We start from the raw sequence: 17,901 nt of genomic DNA on the forward strand, positions 1-17,901 counted from the left end.
AGTTTGGACCAACCCATGGCAAATGGTTGGGCTGTGTTTCCACCCCTGGGGCAAACGGTTCCAAGTATACTGAATGCCCCTCCAGGTGAAGGCAAACTGTGGCTTGCATTCTGCGGCCAAAGGAATAGAGAAGAAGGCATTGGCAATGTCAATGGTGGCATACCATTTGGCTGCTTTTGACTCCAGCTCGTACTGGAGTTCCAACATGTCCGGCACAGCAGCGCTCAATGGGGGTGTGACCTCATTCAGGCCACGGTAGTCTACTGTCAGCCTCCATTCTCCACTGGCTTTACGCACTGGCCATATGGGACTGTTAAAAGGTGAGTGAGTTTTACTGATCACTCCCTGATTCTCCAACTGGCGAATCAAATCATGAGTGGGGAGCAAGGAATCCCTGTTGGTGCGATACTGCCGTCTGTGCACTGTCTTTGTAGCAATCGGCACCTGCTGCTCTTTTACTCGTAGCAGCCCCACAACAGACGGGTCCTCTGACAGGCCAGGCAAAACAGACAGCTGCTTAATGTTGTCCATGTCTACAGCAGCTATCCCAAAGGCCCATCGATACCCCTTAGGATCCTTGAAATGCCCCCTTCTGAGGTAATCAATACCCAGTATACATGGAGCCCCTGGGCCAGTCACAATAGGATGTTTTTGCCAGTCTTTGCCAGTGAGGCTTATTTCAGCCTCCAGCACAGTCAATTCTTGAGAGCCCCCAGTCACTCCAGAAATATGGATTGATTCTGTCCCTTCATGACTGGAGGGCATTAGGGTACACTGTGCACCGGTATCCACCAGCGCCTTATATTCCTGTGGTTCTGATGTGCCAGGCCATCGAATCCACACAGTCCAATAAACTCTATTATCCCTTTCCCTCCCCTGACTGAGGGCAGGGCCCCTCTATTGGTTACCTGTGATGACTGGAGCAACTCCACTGGTGGTTGGTATGTCTAGCAGTTCTTTCACCCGTGCTCGTAGCGCAGAAGTAGGCTGATCATGCCACTTCCTCATGTCTTCTCCACGGTCACGTAGGTAGCGCCACATGGAAACACGCGGTGCAATCGTACTGTTGTTCTTTGCTCGAGCTGGGAAGCGTGTGCGTTTAACAGCTGAGACTTTTGATGATGCAGGTGGGGAGTAGGACTGGACTAGTTTGATCAGATCCTTCATTAGACCTGGAGGCCCGTACGAGGATTGACCTTCATCAGTTGTTTCTGATACTATTACGGGATCATTACAATTAGTTGATGGAAACAATTTCTTGCACATTTCATCTACTCGGTTTTCTAGCCGTGAGATGGCAGAAACTGCGGCATGCAGTTGGGGGAGCTGCTGATCGGTGGTTTGAAGCATTATAATCAGCTCAACAACTCGGGGCCATCTGTCCACGAATCCTTTAGATCCTGATACCAATGACTGTGCAATTCTCTCTGGTGCTGTACTTGTGATTTTCTGCCACATGTCAGGATCGGCCCTCACTCTCTCAGGGTCAAGTTCGCTTGGATCAGGGCTGTACAACATTTTCGCCATGGCCAATTCCCTCAGGCGCTGAATACCTTTTTGGACGGTATTCCAACTATCAAATTTAGGCTTCAAAGCATCCTTATAGGGGTACCTTTCTCTCACGGCTTCTAACAGCCGCAACCAGAGAGTGGCAGCTCCATCCGAACATCTGCTAATCCCTCTGTCGATACCTGCATCTTGGGCAATGCTTCCTAGTTGGCGAGCTTCATTACCATCTAGAGACAAGCTGTTGGCCCCGTTGTCCCAGCAGCGAAGCAACCAAGCAAGGATACCTTCATCTTGACGCCGTGTGAACTCCTTTCTTGAGCCTTGGATTTCAGTCAGCTTCAGAGGTCGACAGTAGGTGATTTCCTCCTCATCATCAGTCTCTTCTTCATGCCTCTTGGTTTTTGCCTTTGCTTTTTTTGGTACTGCTCCATGCCCGGCACCTGGGTCTTCTGCTGGCCCCCCCTGTGCTTCTCCTTCTTTTCGTTCTAGACACATGGACACCCGTTTCCATTTCTTGCCTTCCACAGGGGCAACTGATATTGCTACTGATGCCTCCTGTGACTGATCAGAATTAACTTGGGCTTGAATCTCAGATCGGAAACTCTCTCTCTCCAGAATAGTATGATACAAAGCACGGTATGCATAAGCCAAACCCCACATAAGGTTTACCTCCTTAGATCTCTGACCCAAATACTCACTTAATTTCTTAGGGTCCCTTAGGTGTTCAAGAGTGAAATCCCATGACACTGCGGGTCCCCATGCTTCTAAGACTTTTCCTAAACCTTTCCATATTCCCTGCCAGTCATCATTCTCCGGTTCTGGAGGAGACTTCCGCATAGAACGAATGCATAGGAACATATATGCATGCATTGATAGTGATAACATGAATGCAAGTATGAACCCTATCTCAGTTATTGAAAAGCGTGTGGAAATCTGAGAGTACAACCTAAATAAAAAGGGTTTATTTAGCCTGTACAATGAATTAAACATGGTGGTGTTTGTAAAATTGCCTGTTCCATCTGGGATGCAAGTATTTGTAAAATTGCCTGTTTCATCTGGGATGCAAGTGTTTGTAAGATTCACAATTCCATCTGGGGTGTAGATGCCAAAATTCTGACCATACCACATCTCGTAAAAGTACCAGGCAGGTGTCTCCATAAGTATCCACCTTACTAGGCTATATATCTGCACAATTCCACAACACCAAATTATGGTGTTAATAGTTGACCAATACTTTAAGAAGATCATAATTGCTTTCAATCCCTTAAACAGAGCAACTGGGATGAAGAGTGGATTCATAGCTGGCAGGCTCTGTAAAAGTCAGAACTAGCTAGCTTTGCTCTAAGGGAGAAAGAAATCCCTTTGTTTTCTACACAAAAGTTAGATAGCAGTGCTGAGAATGTACAGCAGCCCTTAATGTTGACAATTTGTCTGGTATTTCAAGGTCACGTTCTCCGTGAGCAGCTACGGAAAGATAACACTCCCAACACTCCCGTAACGAAGCTCTTTAAGAGCAAAGAGAGAGTTGTTCTAAAAGCTAAAAAGCTCTATGCCCGCATTCTCCACCAAAAAAAAATCTGTCACGGGTTAGTTAGATTTACCTATGCCCGTGACAGGGGAAGCCACCCCACGCCCCCCCCCCGGGGCCCGGAAAGGAGGGGGAAAAGGGGAGTGGGATAAAACAGCGACAATCTAAGGAGGAAAAACTTATTTTACTGAATATGATATCGAAATACAAGATAACACAATATAATATAATTGAGGCTAACAAATCGAACGAAACAGAGAGAGAGAGTCTCCGAAAACCGAGAGGCCTACTGTGAACTCTAGGCGACACGGCTGGAACGCTTCCCACTCTCCGAGCAGTTCGAGAGAAGAAGGAGAGCACTCCAGCCTGGGAACGAGATTATATAGAGTCCTGGTCCCGTGACTTATTGTTACTCCTGTTGTTCTCTGGGATATGTAGTCTTCTTCTGTGGACTGCACATTCAACAGAAGTATCCATACTTGACATGATGTTATGATGTGGAATACTGATAGCAAAATTACAAAATTACAAAACCATGACAACCGTCCAAAAAGGTATTCAGCGCCTGAGGGAATTGGCCATGGCGAAAATGTTGTACAGCCCTGATCCAAGCGAACTTGACCCTGAGAGAGTGAGGGCCGATCCTGACATGTGGCAGAAAATCACAAGTACAGCACCAGAGAGAATGGCACAGTCATTGGTAACAGGTTCTAAAGGGTTCGTGGACAGATGGCCCCGAGTTGTTGAGCTGATTATAATGCTTCAAACCACCGATCAGCAGCTCCCCCAACTGCATGCCGCAGTTTCTGCCATCTCACGGCTAGAAAACCGAGTAGATGAAATGTGCAAGAAATTGTTTCCATCAACTAATCGTAATGATGATCCCGTAATAGTATCAGAAACAACTGATGAAGGTCAATCCTCGTACGGGCCACCAGGTCTAATGAAGGATCTGATCAAAGTATTCCAGTCCTACTCCTCACCTGCATCATCAAAAGTCTCAGCTGTTAAACGCACACGCTTCCCAGCTCGAGCAAAGAACAACAGTACGATTGCACCGCGTGTTTCCATGTGGCGCTACCTACGTGACCGTGGAGAAGACATGAGGAAGTGGCATGATCAGCCCACTTCTGCACTACGAGCACGGGTGAAAGAACTACTAGACATACCAACCACCAGTGGAGTTGCTCCAGTCATCACAGGTAACCAATAGAGGGGCCCTGCCCTCAGTCAGGGGAGGGAAAGGGATAATAGAGTTTATTGGACTGTGTGGATTCGATGGCCTGGCACATCAGAACCACAGGAATATAAGGCGCTGGTGGATACCGGTGCACAGTGCACCCTAATGCCCTCCAGTCATGAAGGGACAGAATCAATCCATATTTCTGGAGTGACTGGGGGCTCTCAAGAATTGACTGTGCTGGAGGCTGAAATAAGCCTCACTGGCAAAGACTGGCAAAAACATCCTATTGTGACTGGCCCAGGGGCTCCATGTATACTGGGTATTGATTACCTCAGAAGGGGGCATTTCAAGGATCCTAAGGGGTATCGATGGGCCTTTGGGATAGCTGCTGTAGATATGGACAACATTAAGCAGCTGTCTGTTTTGCCTGGCCTGTCAGAGGACCCGTCTGTTGTGGGGCTGCTACGAGTAAAAGAGCAGCAGGTACCGATTGCTACAAAGACAGTGCACAGACGGCAGTATCGCACCAACAGGGATTCCTTGCTCCCCATTCATGATTTGATTCGCCAGTTGGAGAATCAGGGAGTGATCAGTAAAACTCACTCACCTTTTAACAGTCCCATATGGCCAGTGCGTAAAGCCAGTGGAGAATGGAGGCTGACAGTAGACTACCGTGGCCTGAATGAGGTCACACCCCCATTGAGCGCTGCAGTGCCGGACATGTTGGAACTCCAGTACGAGCTGGAGTCAAAAGCAGCCAAATGGTATGCCACCATTGACATTGCCAATGCCTTCTTCTCTATTCCTTTGGCTGCAGAATGTAAGCCACAGTTTGCCTTCACCTGGAGGGGCATTCAGTATACTTGGAACCGTTTGCCCCAGGGGTGGAAACACAGCCCAACCATTTGCCATGGGTTGGTCCAAACTGTACTGGAACAAGGTGGTGCTCCTGAACACCTGCAGTACATTGATGACATTGTTGTGTGGGGTGATACAGCAGAAGAGGTTTTCACAAAAGGAGAGCAGATCATCCAAATTCTTCTACAAGCCGGCTTTGCTATTAAGCGAAGCAAAGTAAAAGGACCTGCCCAGGAAATTCAGTTCTTAGGTATAAAGTGGCAGGATGGACGTCGTCACATCCCAACAGATGTGATCGACAAAATCACTGCCATGTCTCCACCAACTAGCAAGAAAGAGACACAATCTTTCCTGGGTGCAGTGGGCTTTTGGAGGATGCACATTCCAAACTACAGCCTCATTGTAAGCCCCCTTTATCAGGTGACGCGGAAGAAGAACGATTTTGCATGGGGCCCTGAGCAGCAGCAGGCTTTTGAACAGATTAAACAAGAGATAGCCCGAGCTGTAGCTCTGGGGCCAGTACGGACTGGACAGGATGTAAAGAACATCCTCTATACTGCTGCTGGAGAGAAAGGCCCCACTTGGAGTTTGTGGCAAAGAGCCTCAGGAGAGACCCGAGGCCGACCCCTGGGATTCTGGAGTCGATCATATAAGGGGTCTGAAGAGTGCTACACTCCAACTGAGAAGGAGATCTTAGCCGCGTATGAGGGGGTTCGGGCTGCTTCCGAAGTAGTCGGGACTGAAACACAGCTCCTTTTGGCACCTCGACTGCCAGTGCTGAACTGGATGTTCAAAGGACAGGTTCCCTCCACTCATCATGCTACCGATGTCACCTGGAGCAAGTGGATTACGCTGATTACACAGCGAGCGCGAATGGGAAACCTCAATCGTCCAGGAATCCTAGAGGTAATCATGGACTGGCCTGAAGATAAAAGGTTTGGAACATCACCAGCAGAAGAGGTATCACGTGCTAAAGAGGCCCCACCATACAACGAATTACCAGAAAATGAAAAGAAATATGCCCTATTCACAGACGGATCATGTCGTATTGTAGGGAAGCATCGCAAATGGAAAGCTGCTGTGTGGAGCCCCACACGACAGGTTGCAGAGGCCACCGAAGGTAAGGGAGAATCAAGTCAGTTTGCAGAGGTAAAAGCTGTCCAGCTGGCCTTAGATGTTGCTGAACGGGAGAGGTGGCCAATGCTGTATCTTTATACTGACTCATGGATGGTGGCAAATGCCTTATGGGGGTGGTTACAGAGGTGGGAACAAAACAACTGGCAACGGAAGGGTAAATCTGTTTGGGCCGCTGAATTATGGAAGGACATTGCTGCCCGAACAAAGAATATGGTTGTAAAGGTGCGTCATGTGGATGCACATGTGCCCAAAAGTCGGGCTACTGAAGAACAACAAAACAACCATCAGGTAGATAAAGCTGCCAAAATTGAGGTGGCTCAAATTGACTTGGACTGGCAGAATAAGGGTGAATTATTTCTAGCTCGATGGGCTCATGAGACCTCAGGTCATCAAGGAAGAGACGCGACATATAAGTGGGCCAGAGACCGAGGGGTGGACTTAACCATGGACGCTATTGCGCAGATTATTCATGATTGTGAAACATGTGCCATAATTAAACAAGCCAAAAGGATGAAACCTCTCTGGGAGGAAGGGCGGTGGCAAAAGTATAAATATGGGGAGGCGTGGCAGGTTGATTATATCACCTTGCCACGATCTCGCAGTGGTAAGTGTTATGTACTCACCACGGTAGAGGCAACCACTGGGTGGCTTGAAACATACGCAGTACCCCATGCTACTGCTCGAAACACCATATTAGGTCTTGAGAAACAAGTCCTGTGGCGACATGGCACCCCAGAAAGAATTGAATCTGATAATGGGACACATTTTAAAAATTCCCTTATAAATACTTGGGCCAAAGATCATGGCATTGAGTGGATTTATCATATTCCCTACCATGCACCAGCTTCTGGTAAAATTGAACGATATAATGGGTTGTTGAAAACTATGTTGAAAGCAATGGGTGGCGGAACATTTAAGCACTGGGAGAAGAATCTGGCAGAAGCCACTTGGTTGGTGAATACTAGAGGATCTGTCAATCGTGATGGTCCTAGTCAATCTAGCCCCCTACACACTGTAGAAGGAGATAAGGTTCCTGTTGTACATGTAAAGAACATGTTGGGAAAAGCTGTTTGGGTCCTTCCAGCTTCTGGAAAGGGCAAACCTATCCGTGGAACTGTCTTTGCCCAGGGACCTGGGTGCACTTGGTGGGTAATGCAGAAGGATGGGGATGTTCAATGTGTGCCACAAGGGAATTTGATGCTGGGGGAGTGCAGTCAATAATTTTATGTATTTATATGTATATATGTTTGCATGTGTAGTGTATTTTAGTTATTATAGTTGTACATTTAGTTATGTTACATGTAATTCTACTGTTTAGCTATCATAATTTTACATACGTGTATATATATGTATATATATATTTACCATGATGTAATAATGTAGAATAAGGGGTGGAATGTCATGGTTTTGTAATTTTGCTATCAGTATCAGTATTCCACATCATAACATCATGTAAAGTATGGATACTTTTATTGAATGTGCAGTCCACAGAAGAAGACTACATATCCCAGAGAACAACAGGGTTAATGATAAGTCACGGGACCAGGACGCTGTATAATCTCGTTCCCAGGCTGGAGTGCCCTCCTTCTTCTCTCGAACTTCTCGGAGAGTGGGAAGCGTTCCAGCCGTGTCGCCTAGAGTTCACAGTAGGCCTCTCGGTTTTCGGGGACTCTCTCTCTCTGTTTCGTTCAATTTGTTAGCCTCAATTATATTATATTGTGTTATCTTGTATTTCGGTATCATATTTAGTAAAATAAGTTTTTCCTCCTTAGATTGTCGCTGTTTTATCCCACTCCCTTTTTCCCCCTCCTTTCCGGGCCCCGGGAGGGGGGCCCACGGGGTGGCTTCCCCTGTCACGGGCATAGGTAAATCTAAGTAACCCGTGACAGACATCTTGCTAATGTTCTATTATAGACCACCTAATCAAGATGAATTGATGGGTGAGGCATTCTATGAGCAGCTTACTGAAGTCACAAGATTGCCAGCACTCATTTTCTTGGGAGACTTCAACTTCCCTGATATATGCTGGGTATATAATAAAGAGCAGAGGAAGCAGTCCAAGAGGTTTCTAGCTTGTATGGAAGACAGCTTCCTTACGCAGCTGGTATGAAGGCCTACCAGATGTGGTTCCTTGCTAGACCTGGTCTTCACTAACAGCGAAGGACTTTTGGAGTTGAGAAGGTTGGGGACTATCTTGGGCAGCGTGGCCATGAAATGGTAGAATTCTCTATTCTTGGAGATGTCAGAAGGGTGACTAGCAAAACTACTATCCTGAACTTCTAGAGGGCAGACTTTGACCTGTTCAGGTACAGGCTCTTCATTATGATTAGGCAATGAAGATGAAGAAAGGCTGCTGCCGTCTGTGAGAGTGCACTGAGCACTGCCTGGGGATGGCACAGGAGCCAGCTGAGAACTGATTGAAAGTTCTCAAAGAGCAGCAGATTCTGTTCCTTGCTTCCTGATCAGGAAGAACAAGAGGAGGGGGACAAGCAGGTATCTGAGTTACAGCTGGGATGGAATTGTTTTCTTCAGACTGTCTGCTATGGTGCAGTGTTTTGGTTCTAAGAGAAAAACAATGTTGATAACACTCTGGTGTTTACAGCTGCTGCTAAGCAGTGTTCTACTGAGCCAAGGCCATGGTCAGTGGAGTGCTCAAGGAGCTGGGAAGGAACAGACTGCGCACAGCTGACTGGAAGTGGCCAAAGGGACGTTCTCTATCACCTGACAGCACGCAGAAATTGTATTGAAAGGGGTGGGAGTTCATCTCAGTCTTTTCACTGCCCAGGGCCCAGCTGAGCATCAGTCTGGTGGTGCTGAGCAAGTGCTTGTGCATCACTTGTTACATACTATTCCATATCAACAGATATACAGTGATAACTATTACTCCTCTCCTTTTATATCTCTTAGTGAACTGCTTTGTTACAAACCACAAGTTGTACTTTTTTTCCCCCAATTCTCTTCCCCATCCCACTGGGAATTGGGCAGTGCACAAAGCACTGTGTGCTGCTGAGCCACATGTTGGATTCAGCAATCACCATCATTTGGGTGCCCAATGAGTGGGTTGGGATAACAGCACATCTGTCCAGAGCGATATAACATGGGGCTTTGTGGGAGCTGGAGAATTGCAGGCCATGATGCTGATAGCTTCTCTGTTTGTGGAGCTTGCTGAGTCTTCTCATGAAGCTTCACTGCACAGCTCTTTGCTTGCTGCTTGTTTTCCCTGCTGCATTATTTGTCAACATGGGATGCTGGATTAGGGTATTTATTTTGCTATGCTGTTTGACCTTGGTTTGTATCACAATAAAATTGGCAGCTGACAAAGTGAAGTTTTGTGCACATTCAGCTCTGTGGTCATCTTTGGGTTTCAGAAGTAATATTGTTGGTATGATTAGGAATTACACATTTTACATAGTCTCCTCTGGGAGACCAGGGGTGTTCAAGGAGTGACTGGTTATTGTATTGAGGGACATGGTTTCGTGGGAGCTATTGGTAATAGATGAACAGTTGGACTGGATGATCTTTTAGGCCTTTTCCAACCTTTGTGATTCTAGAATTCTAGGACTGAGGTTAAACATTATTCAGGAATATCAGTGAGAGATCTGTTTCAAGGTGAGAAGGCTCTGCATGGCAGGGGGTGTGGGATGGTCTGGGCAGCTGCCTGGAGCAGTGGGCACCCCCAGGGCTTAGGAACTTCATCTCTGACCAACTGCAGGATCCTGAGAAAGTGGTAGAATATTGGGGGCAGGTCTGCTGTGGCTCTGGTAGCCCCCAAGAAACACACATGACTGCAGTGTGCCAGATCCAGAGAGCTGGAAATGCTGACAGTGCTGCAGCGTCTGCAACTCTTGGCACAGACCCTGCAGCAGCTCCAAGGTTTTGCCACATGTCCTGTGTTTGCTCCACGCTCTGGACAGATCCCGCTGTCACTCATCCCCTCATAATGAGCTCTGCAGTCACTCCTGCTACAGGTCCTGTAGCTGTTCCAAGTATTGCTATAAGAAAATGAAACAAATTCCTCCCAAGGGAGGTGCACTGTGCCAGGAGGTACAGCCCTGTGGTCACTCCAACCCCTCCAATGAGCACAGTGGCTGCTCCAACTTCAGTCACAGGTCCTACGGTGATTTCAGCTCTGGCAATGAGCTCTGCAGTTGCTCCAACTCCTGCAGTAGGAAAAGAGCCTCTCCAGTTCCTACAGTGAACCTTGAGGCTGTTAAAACCCCTGCAACAGGTCCTTGACTTGCAAACAGATATGCATATAAACTATTATCATCTATGAAGAGTGAGCAAAGCCTCAAAATGGTGGTAAGGTAACACTTTGCTATAGAAAGGGAAAGGGGAACTTCACAGAAACCAAGACAAAGGGTAACTGTACATTTAAAAGTGCAGGGAAAGGGGGAATTACAGACACTTAGTCAAAAGAAAACCAGAGAAGAGTGCAATAAAGATAAGAAGAAACTGTCCAGAGACCTCTGACAAGAAGAAGGATTAGATACCCCTGGGCAAGACGATGCTTACGTGGGAGAATGGTACCAGCAGATAACACCAAGAAGAAAACAGAAGAAGAATTTCACCCCAAAACAACAGCAAGGGTCGCGGCGAATGGGGTCAGGGGGAATGAGGGAATGGGGTTGCGGGGAACGGGGCCATAGGGAATGTAATGAATATGTAATCAAACTGAGGAGGAAACTATTGATTATGTATTAGCTTAACCTATATCTGTAACACACTTTTCTCTTTACGGTGTGCAAGTTTGGAGGAGCTATCCCCCTTGCACCCGGTGCTGCGCAACGCTGGAATAAACATACCTGCTTTATAACCCATCTCTGGATTATAGAGTTTGATTCCGCAAGTCAATTTGGCACCCCAGATGGGACCCTCTCTGTTCGGCTGCAGGACCAGCTGAGAAGGGGGACGCCTTTGGCGCGCCCCGAGATTTCTCGGAAGGACTCCCCTCCCTCATCTGATCACTGCAGGAGCAGACAAGAACCATCTATCGGCGGACCAGGTATGTGAAATGGGGGAGCCGTAAGTCGTGAGGAGACGTCCTACGCAGGGCACAGTGGAGTCGGCGTGCTCCCCCCCTAGGGACGTGAGCTCACAGGTTAGGTTAGGTTGCTGGCTGGGTTAGGAGGACTCCCTAGGGAGTGCCTAGAAAGGGGCCAGTAAGTCGTACGCATGGTAAAAGAGCTATTGCTCACATTCAGGTGATTGTTAATTGGGCAGAGCTTGTCTGCTCTCTGGTACAGGGTGATCTGGGTAATCCTGGGATAATTGGTATCGTACAGCGCTGTTTATATAGGTGACCTAAGTCAACAACTAGCACCGGTGTTCTTAACATCTTTGGTTAAGCTTAACAAATGATATATTGTAATTGTGCTTGAATTGTCATGTGAGTGTGGTGTGAGTGAGACGCAGCACAGCTGCGGGGCGAGTGTGGAGTCCCGACCCGCGGTTCCGTCCTCCCGCGAGGGAAACGGCCGGGGACGGACGAAGCGAAAGTTGTCTCCAATGCTTGTTTGTCTTTGTTTTAATACGTGTTTATTTTGTATTATTAATTACTGGTTGTTGTAAAGTATGTGGTCATAAGTCATAACAATGCTGTTGTGTCAGAAGTGGTTTTACTTATAAAAGAATACGGTGGTTTATATTAAGTTACGATGGGAAAATCACAGAGCAAAGAGGTCCCTGCGCGCTCACCCCTGGGGTGTATACTGGCACATTGGCGAGATATCGCTGGGGAACCAGGAGGAACCCTGAGCCGAAAAAAAAAAAAAATCCTGATTAAATATTGTAATCAGTGGTGGTTGATGTATAAGCTAGAGGACAGGGACAATGAACATATAGAGGGATGTCTGTGTGGAATGAGTATCAAGCCATTTATGTGATACTGTGTTTTGCCTGCGAAGAGGTGTAAGGGAGGTGGGTCAGTCAGTGCTGGCTCTGTGGCGAGAGGTTTATAACTGAATGATATGGATTGCTAAGGGAAAGTTATAAGGTAGTAAGGATGTTTATGGAAACTGAAGAACTGTGTTGCTTGATTTTTGGGTTTTGAAGGGAATGGGACAAACTGTTTTGCTGGTATAAGAAAGTGTAGTTGTTAATGGCATACGGAAGTATAGTTGAGGGTATGTGGAAGTGTAACTGAGGGTACAAATAGTGGAATAGTGTACAGAGGAAAAACGGTTAAAGAGAAAGTGAGTTTATCTGTGCTGGCATGAGAACAACCCCCCCACACTGTTCCCCTGCAATCAGAACTCTCAGAGTGGGAGAGGGAGCCAGGGTCAGAGACTGCTGCTGTAAACTGCAAAGGGGGAGGTGGAGAGGACAGGGCATTGGAAGTGAGAATAGCCTTTATGTGCAAAGATGTGGGAAATCTGAAATCTGGGCAGCACTGGATGGCTCTGGAGAGGAGGTGAAATGTAATGATTAGAGTTTGGAAAGTGAGAAAGTTTGGGAAGGACAAAAGTTGAGGAAGGCAAAGATAAAAACAGGGATGTCAGGTCTGAAGAGAGGAGTACAATAAGAAGAAAACAAACAAACAACAACAACAACAACAAATAACAAAACAAACACCTGATTGAGAATCAGAGATGTTCAGGGAATTGAGAATAATAACAGCTGTTACTGTTGTGGTGCTAGAGTAGGGCCATAGGACCCAGGGATCCCCCACGAGGAAAGGGGGGGAGGGAGGCTTGAAGAGCCCAGGGAGGGCTCTGCCCCGCTGGAATGAAAGCAGTGTGCAAATGCAGTGGGACACTGGTAGAGAAATCCGACCAAGCTGAGTGAGAAGGAATTGCCTCTGATTGCAGAGCTGAACAATGAGAACTTGGGAAGTTAACCCTAGCAGATACACCGATGAAACTGCAGCTAAGGAAGCAGGATAAAGTAGTTCATTTTCTGATGGATATGAGAGCTTCTTACTACCCATAGATGGTTTTGTAACATTAGTAGGTGCTACTGCCCAACAAGAAAAGGCTTACTTTTGGAATTAATTAAATATAAGCTAAGAAAACAAGTAGGAATACAGAAATTCTTGTACCTGTCAGGTTACCCTGGCAAGAAATTTAATAAAACTGGAGCTAAGGGTCAAACAATATTGGCTGATTAAGAATTGTAAGTCTGACTATTAACATAAACTGGGAAAAACAATGTTATACCCCCAGGAGCCACAGCAATCTCAATTAAGACACACTTAGGGGTGTGGGCATGAGGGCCAAAAATTAAGCCCTAAATACAAGTTAAAAGCAAGAGCTCACCCACTCAGGGTAAAGTGGTGCCCTTTGAGGATATGTGACTGTAGAAGGACAAAAGAAATAATAGATAATTTTTTGAGTTTGAATTACTAATTGAATGGGAATCCAAGTACAAAACTCCAATTTTGCCAATTTGCTAAATTTTCGGATAGCAAGTGCTTTAGTTTGGTAGAAGACATGAGGACAAGTAATGGAATTGTTGAATGGATACACTCAGTGATGGTAAATCCATGCACTTTATCAACCAAGTTAAGGAATGAATAGGTGGAGTTTACCTTCTGGATTTGAGGGATGTCTCTTCTGCCTGGTTTGGCTAAAGGAAGCCTAAGGTTATTTGCCTTTGAATAGGAAAACCCTAATAGAGGGAGAAGAGACTCAGTTAACCTGGACAGTGTTACCCAGGGTTGTGAGAACAGCTTAATGATTTTTGAGAACTGGTCAACTCATGAGCCTGAGACCTGGGATCCTCCATCCTAGGGTGGAACTTTACTGGAGCATGTGGATGCCACAGCAACAAAAGAACTGTGTACAATAGACTGAGAGTTTGCTGAGTTTCTTGGTTTACAGAAAGCACAAATAACTCAGAAATTACAGCTGGACTTTGGACCTTAAGGACTGCCAAGAAAGAAGCCATCTGCTAAGCCCCTGAGCTGCAAACTGTCAAGGAACTCCATACGTTCCCAGGAATGACAGGAGGATGCTGACCATGGATACACAGCTACGGACTGATGGTAAACCTCAAACAGCTTGAAGTGAGTAAGGGATGGTGCCTGAGGGCAGTGGCTGCACTAGTGCTCAATATTCAAGAAGCCTATAAATCTACACTGGGCCAAAGGACACCAGTTTTAATATCTCATACAGTGTTTACTGTATTGGAGGCAAAAGGGGGACATTAGTTCATTGGCTCTCACCCCAAAGATTCCTGAAATACCAGGCCATCCTGGTAGAGCAAGGTGATGTAGAAATAATTGTGACTAATATTGTCAACCCAGTATCTTTCCTTAGCGGAACTCCCGGAGAACCACTATTACATGACTGCTTTGAATCAACTGAAGCTGCACATTCCAGCCGGTCAGTCGAACCTGAAGGACGAACCCTTAGAAGATGCAGAAGACACCTGGGTTACCAGCAGCTGCAGTCTTATGAGACAAGGAGACTGTAAGGCAGGACATGCAGTAACTGCTACTGACCAGGTAACCGAAGCACAACCACCAGCTGTGGGGACTTCCCCTCAGAAGGCTGAAATAACTGCCTTGACAAGAGCTTTAATCATATGGACAGATGCTAAATATGTGCCACACGCTCATAGTACCATCTGAAAAGAGCAAGGATTGCTCACACACAAGAAAAAGAGCCTGATTTAAATCTACCAATGGTTATTATATGTTGTAAAAGACATCAGAAATGTAACACTGTACAGGAAACAGAAAATAAGATGATAGATCAGGTGGCAGAACAGGCAGTTGAAGAGGGCTTCAATTCCAGAAGGTAAACTTAAAATCTCTGAAGCCAAGTCAAAACCTGTAAAATATTCTAAAGAGAACAGGAGTCCAATTAATAATTTAGAAAGGAAGAGAGCAAGCTGACAGATGTGTGCATGCCCAAATGGACACATTATTATGCCCTTTAGTATTTTATGGAAATTGGTTATAAGGGAAGATAAGAGAATATATTGAGCAAACCAACACTACAAAGTACAGTCCCAGTACCAGGAACAGGGCACAAGTGGGCCTCACGGGAGAGGGCCTTCCAGGGCAACAACGGCAAATTGAGTTCACAGAACTGCCAAGAAAAGGGGGGTACCACTGTATGAAAATTTCTGTAACCTTAGAAACAATTGAGGATGCTACTGCAGATGCTTGATGGACAATCCAAAAGGAGATATCCTGTTTATCCAAAGATGCATTGCAACATGGAGTAGGCAGGGATAACACCGATTGGGGAATAGTTTTCTCTGGATCATGGGATAAACTTACTAGTTGCCAAATTTAGGATGACTAAAACAGCTTTTCTTAGCCTGCATCACCTTGCTACTCTTGGTGTGTTTTACTTGTGTTGTTATAAGGTGCTTTTTGTGTCTGTGCCAGGATACCAGAAGGGAATATGGGGTTTGGAAGAGACATGAGCTGAGACAAAAGGTAGAGAGCGGAGCCAATTTGAGACCCATTAAGAATCTAGCAGGTAAAAGCCTGCTAGATTAAAGAAAAGGGGGGAATTGAAGAGTGAGCAAAGCCTCAAAATGGTGGTAAGGTAACACTTTGCTATAGAAAGGGAAAGGGGAACTTCACAGAAACCAAGACAAAGGGTAACTGTACATTTAAAAGTGCAGGGAAAGGGGGAATTGCAAACACTTAGTCAAAATAAAGCAATAAAGATAAGAAGAAACTGTCCGGAGACCTCTGACAAGAAGGATTAGATCCCCCCCCGGGCAAGATGATGCCAACATGGGATAACAATAACAGCAGATAACTCCAAGAAGAAAACAGAAGAAGAATTTCACCCCAAAACATCGGCAAGGGTCGCGGGGAATGGGGTCAGGGGGAATGAGGGAATGGGGTCGCGGGGAACGGGGCCATAGGGAATGTAATGAATATGTAATCAAACTGAGGAGGAGACTATTGATTATGTATTAGCTTAACCTATATCTGTAACACACTTTTCTCTTTACGGTGTGCAAGTTTGGAGGAGCTATCCCCCTTGCACCCGGCGCTGCGCAACGCTGGAATAAACATACCTGCTTTATAACCCATCTCTGGATTATAGAGTTTGATTCCGCAAGTCAACCCCATAGAGACCCATGGAGACCCCATAGGGACCCGATAGGGACCCATAGAGACCCCATAGGGACCCATAGAGACCCATAGAGACCTCATAAGGACACATAGAGACCCATAGAGACCCCATAGGGACCCATACGGACCCATATAGACCCCATAGGGACTCATAGAGACTCATAGAGACCCCATAAGGACCCATAGAGACCCCATAGGGACCCATAGAGACCCCTTTGGGACCCATAGAGACCTATAGAGACCCCATAGGGACCCATAGAGACCCAAAGGGACACATAGAGACCACATAGGGACACATAGAGACCCATAGGGACCCATAGAGACCCCATAGGGACCCTACAGGGACCCATAGAGACCCCATAGGGACCCATAGAGACCCATAGAGACCCATAGAGACCCCATAAGGACCCACAGAGACCCAATAGGGACCCATAGAGACCCATAGATACCCCATAGTGACCCATAGAGACCCATAGAGACCCCATAGGGACCCATACAGACACCATAAGGACCCACAGAGACCCCATAGGGACCCATAGAGACCCATAGGGACCCATAGAGACCCCATAGGGAACCATAGAGACCCATAAGGACCCATATAGACCCATAGAGACCCCATAAGGATTCATAGAGACCCATTGAGACCCATAGAGACCCCATAGGGACCCATACGGACCCATAGAGACCCCATAGGAACCCATAGAGACCACATAGGGACCCCATAGGGACCAAGAGAGACCCCATAGGGACCCATAGAGACCCATAGAGACCCACAGTGACCCATAGAGACCCCATAGGAACCCATAGAGACCCCATAGGGACCCCATAGGAACCCATAGAGACCCATAGTGACCCATAGAGACCCATAGAGACCCATAGAGACCCCATAGGGACCCCATAGGGACCCATAGAGACCCCATAGGCACACATAGAGACCCATAGAGACCCGATAGGAACCCATAGAGACCCCATAGCGACCCTATAGGGACCCATAGAGACCCCACAGGGACCCTATAGGGACCCATAGAGACCCCATAGGGACCCATAGAGACCCCATAGGGACCCATAGAGACCCCATAGGGACTCTATAGGGAACCATAGACAACCCATAGGGACCCCATAGGGACCCATAGAGACCCCATAGGGACCGCATAGGGACCCATAGAGACCCATTAGGGGCCCAATAGGGACCCATAGAGACCCCATAGGGACCCATAGAGACCCATAGAGACCGCATAGGGAGCCATAGAGACCCATAGAGACCCCATAGGGACCCATAGAGACCCATAGACACCCATAGAGACCCTGTAGGGACCCCATAGGGACTCCTAGAGACCCCATAGAGACACATGGAGACCCCATAGGGACCCTATAGGGACCCATAGAGACCCCATAGGGACCCATAGAGACCCATAGAGACCTCATAAGGACCAATAGAGACCCATAGAGACCCCATAGGGACCCATACGGACCCATATAGACCCGTTAGGGACCCATAGAGACCCCATAGGGACCCCATTGGGACCCATAGAGACCCCAGAGGGACCCCATAGGGACCCATAGAGACCCCATTGGGACCCATAGAGAACCATAGAGACCCATAGGGACCCATAGAGACCCCATAGGTACCCATAGAGACCC

At 46.9% G+C, this 17,901-nt stretch overlaps 2 long non-coding RNA genes across 2 annotated transcripts in view; one reads left to right on the plus strand and one right to left on the minus strand.

Annotated features, from left to right (window-relative positions):
- The window catches only part of LOC146752048 (uncharacterized), a 181,521-nt gene that overhangs the window by 104,154 nt on the left and 59,466 nt on the right, over positions 1-17,901 (minus strand). The window lies entirely within an intron of this gene.
- On the plus strand, positions 10,447-16,217 carry LOC146752051 (uncharacterized). Its single transcript, XR_014941003.1, has 2 exons — positions 10,447-11,220; positions 14,082-16,217. It is a non-coding gene; the product is annotated as an uncharacterized LOC146752051 (long non-coding RNA).

Source organism: Coturnix japonica, unplaced genomic scaffold, assembly GCF_054131305.1.
Source record: "Coturnix japonica strain WE unplaced genomic scaffold, WE-NBRP24 Scf053, whole genome shotgun sequence".
NCBI lineage: Eukaryota > Metazoa > Chordata > Aves > Galliformes > Phasianidae > Coturnix > Coturnix japonica.